We start from the raw sequence: 5,000 nt of genomic DNA on the forward strand, positions 1-5,000 counted from the left end.
ATTTTATCACGGGATTATTCCGCGTTCTAGTGAATCGCTTACCGGTCATCTGGCCACCAGGGAGTTTCGCCACCTACCAACTCGCCACCAAGAAACCACCTCGCCACCAACCAACTCGAAGTCACCTTGGTTGGTGGCGAGGTGGTTTCTTGGTGGCGAGTTGGTAGGTGGAGAAACTCCCTGGTGGCCAGATGACCGGATACCAGTGAATCACTGGTTGCAAAGCTGCAAAGCGGCGAAGCCGCGAAGAATTTTCATCTTTTTCAAAGCTATTCACCATCATTCCACTCCACTCGCGATTAAAACACAACGAAGCAATCATCGATTTACTCGAGGGTTTAAATAACCCCGCGATGAAATATCCCGCCAGCTACGGAGGTTAAGTCACGGTTGGACTCGAGAAAAGTTGAAGTTAATGCACATAAATCTGCAACGAGACGGCGAAGTTAAAATGGTGAGTAGTTAAGTTTGCAGATAACTTGAACATTTTCTGTAGAAATAGATCTTATATAAACACCAATGAAATACCAAGTGAGCTTTTAGCGCGAAAACATAATATCTTCACACGTGAAGATAACATGTTATCTCTTTAACACTCGAAGAGAAATTTCGTATCTCCGCGCGGCCATGTAATATTCTCTATTTACACTCTTCTTACAGCAACACATTGGTCGAGATGTTGTTAATCTGGAGTTTTCAATTTGTAATAAAAGACACGTATGCTAAACCATAAAAGTTGTCGGTAGGGAAATGTATTTCTGAGGGTGATATATATTTTATCTTTTGCAATCTCGTACCCAGAGTCCTCGGGCTTTTTGGCCAGCGGGTGAGCGCCCGGAGAGACTCTGGGATAATCGACTCCATTTTCCCAGAAAACGTGAGTTCCGGTCTTATGACGTATGGTTGAGTTTAAGGAGGCTCGAAATAGTTTCTCCTTTTTTAAAAACAATTAAACATATTCTGTCCTTAGATACAGTTAGGGCAATCATATCAAGACGAAATTTGGCCAGGGTATTAAGTACCTATCGTAGATTTCTCACACTATGTTTTCCTCCAAAATAATGTTACCATGGCAACGATATTAGGCATTTCTTTGAGCCTTAAAATCAACATATGTTGTCCTTTTTGAAGAAACGGGACGGTGAAATTTTCCCATTCAGCGTTACCAGATAATGTTAGAAATACTCTCTAAAATATTTAAAATTCAACAAAATCTGTAGGTCAGTTTTTCAGAAAAATAAGTTTTTTTGAATTGTGACTCTAATTTTTTTTTTCACCTACAGAATTTTTTTAAATTTTAAAGACAAACGGTTTAAATTAATCTAAGCTAACATGCAAAAAATGAAAAAAATTCACCGTCCAGAATCAGAGATATAAACGAGTAAAGTTGCAAAATCAGGAAAAATTAGGGGGTTACAAGATCAGCATTTACGCATGCGTCACCCGCTCATTCGAGCCCGCGCGCGAGTGGAGCTACAGGCCAATACAAACGGATTTAAGCGACTATTAAACCGTTTAAGTAGAATTTTCGTAGTTTTCGTGAATAGGAGATGTCTATTTATATTCCATGTATATAGGAATTGGAGAAAGGTAAGCGAAACTAGCGGTATTTGTTTATTTCTGGTGACCCATTTGAATCATGAGCTGACGCAAGCAGCTTACGAATTGCGTGTGTGGCTTACGCGCGCGCGCTCAGCTGAAAACCCTTTCGAGCCTCCTTAAACGGAAGCAGAAAAGAGAAAACCGTTAACAGTAGAAATGGCGGGTTGAAAGTGCTTGAGAAACAAGAATTTTAGCCTTACACACAAAGAAACTGCAGAAATGATCATTGGCTTACTGTAAGAGCAAGTGAAGATGAAACCTCTGACGCTTTCGGTGAGTGTAGTTTTGGTCTTTCAGTGTACATTCCACCGTACAGAATGCAATGAGAATGCCATCGTGCAAGCAACACGATCGACAAATTTTTTTTGTGGAAACGACACAAATGTCCTCTTCTTCCACAATTTGATGTTTCCGTAATTCTGAATGGCTTCGACAAGACCTTTTTCCACGGATTTCTCCTCAAAGAAACTGATGTAATGTTTTCCCACGGTACTTTTGCAACAGCAACAGTAATCACTTTTTAGCAGTTTTAGCAGCGTGGGAAAATTCCCGTGCGGTATATGACATAATTCAAACCTCGTCGTTTTATTATTTTTGTGATTTATATATTTCTGAGGTAGAAAAAAATCAATCAGCACTGAAACTTGCTTTAGATTTTGAATCTCCCTCCAAATTCTGGGGCTTCCGAATTACTTACCGACTTCCTGTCGGACTGCCATTGTTACGCAAGCGGCCAATCAAAAATATAGCTCAAATCGATTATCCCAGAGTCTCTCCGGGCGCTCACCCGCTGGCCAAAAAGCCCGAGGACTCTGGGTACGAGATTGTATCTTTTGAGTTAAGGTTTTAAAATAGTTGTTAGAAGGGTTATTTAAGTGTTGGCACTTGTTATTTCGAAATTTTTGTGTGAAGTGTTATCACGGTTATGCTTAAGGTCAAATTTCTCCCAGCTATTTCCCAACTGTGATTTAAACTAATTCTCGTATGAGACCGTAAAAGTACAACTTTTTCAGATATTATCAACGTGTATTTTCTCCGATTTCAAATTCAGTGTGAACTCGCCTTTTGAGGAATCTCTTCTGTCTGTTGGTACACTAACTAGTTTCAAAACTGTTATCGTAGTTCTTCATAGGATAGGCTTACATTACTAAACCAAAGTCGATTCTTTTACAGTTATTATTTTTCTTTTTACAATAGCTTTGGTAGTAATTACAGAATACTCAGCCATTCGAAGCAACGCTTCCTCGTTCCCCGGCGGCTAAGCAGCTAGTAAGTCACTGAGCGAGTACGCTATTAACGTGCAACGTGTCAACCGTCTTCGTTTCTCGTGGTTGTATACTTTTATCTCTTGCATGGCTCAGTGACGATCATCGCGATGGGATGCCTCAACTCTTTTCACACTATAAGAAGGAGGTATACTCTGAGGTTTTTTTGTTATTCGATCATGACAGTATTTTACGGTTATTGTTTGAACCTGTCCTTGTAGCCAAGTGGCGGCGTAGGCACTGTTTGCACGTTTGCACGTAGCAGAGTAGCCGCATTTTTTAAAAGTGTTTTTGGGTGGCCAGGTGTTCTACAGTTAAGCTTACTTAACGTTGTCGTATATTTCTTACCGTTTATTATCATTTTCTGCCTTTTTTTCGCCAGTCTCCACTATTAACGACAAAGGTTTTAATAGAGGTCTTAACTAAGGATTTTGGCACACAGGATGTAATTGGACACTAAACCCAAGTCGGCTAACTAAAATGTTGTACCCAATTCAAACCATTTGGGAATAAAATGTTTTGTTCCAGGTATTTCCATATCATTTAGATGTGAATGCTATGTTATGCAAATGCAATACACAAAGAATCTTAACTCCGGGAGATCTGAATTGGTTATAACATCGAGTTAGCCGATTAAGTCTATAACAAGAAGGAAGGCATATTATTGTTCTGTATTACCGTAATGAGGACTACCCGGTTTTCAGGACACATACTCGGCATAAATTATGCAAGGAAGGGAGTGCCAATCGGTCCTTTGCTTCTCTTGTTGAACTCATGAGTGTAATAACATTCAACCGTTCCGGCTTTTCTTGCAGTTCTGTTATGAGGCAAACGTTTAACTCTTGTAGCGTATTCTTCGCAGGTGTAATATTTCCGAGTCCGTGTAATACTGGCCGGACTTAAGTTAAAAATTATTCTTAAGTTTGTGTGTGAATAAACCAATTTACAGTTCTGTGTTCAGTTACCAGGCCTTTGAATAAAAGCGAGGCTGGGGTTGACCTTGTTTTAATAATAATAATAATAATAATAATAATAATAATAATAATAATAATAATAATAATAATAATACCACTACTAGTACTACTACTACTACTACTACTACTACTACTAATAATAATAATAATAATAATAATAACAATAATAATAATAATAATAATAATAATACCACTACTAGTACTACTACTACTACTACTACTACTACTACTACTACTACTAATAATAATAATAATAACAATAATAATAATAATAATAATAATAATAATAATAACAATAATACTGCATTTGTAGTGCGCAAATTCCATATGGAGATGCTCAAATGCGCATTACAATAAAAGTTAAGAACTAACCCTAGAATATAAAATTACATATGGAGGTCAAATTCTAAAAACTTAGATAACTATTATAAATAGGTTAAAAATCACAATATATATATAAATAAAATAAAGTCGACCACGCTTGTTTTGATACAAACCTCACCGCTTTTCTTATGTAAATGGCCTCGTTTGCATTACAACAAAGTAATTTACATAAGAAAAGCAATGAGGTTTGTATCAAAGCAAGGTCAACTCCAGCCTCGCTTTTATTCAAAGGCCTGGTAACTGAGCACAGAACTGTAAAATAGTCTAATTGTTTAAATGGGCACAAGACTCGACGGTAGGTATGCTAATTCTTTGATTGCAATCACGTGACAAGACGGCCATGTTGGTGCCAAAACAATAGAAAAATGTAGCTCAAGTTTTGCAGAATAATATCGTCAAATTTCCAAAAGACTTTTTCGCTTTTGTTCTTTCCACCAACAAGGCCGCTGTGACGTCAGGGGCAATCAAAGAATGATGTCATTGCGCAAGCGTATTTCGCTTTCTAGGTGTTACATGACGCAGGATCCACTCGAGTTTCACAGGTCGGTTGCATTAGGCATAAAAATCTGGCAGTAGAAATATTAGAATAAATGGCAGAACAGTTACATAGTTTCGACACTTGCTGTTAGTGGGAATAAAAGAGAGTCGACCACGGAAGAGTGTTAGACATAACTCGTCGAACTTAAACAAAATTGTTTACCTGGATGTGGGGTCGAAAAATAGCTCGCGTTTAAATGTAATGTTACCGTCCAGGGTGACCTTTCTCGAGGCTCCT

Source organism: Montipora foliosa, chromosome 4, assembly GCF_036669935.1.
Source record: "Montipora foliosa isolate CH-2021 chromosome 4, ASM3666993v2, whole genome shotgun sequence".
Lineage (NCBI taxonomy): Eukaryota > Metazoa > Cnidaria > Anthozoa > Scleractinia > Acroporidae > Montipora > Montipora foliosa.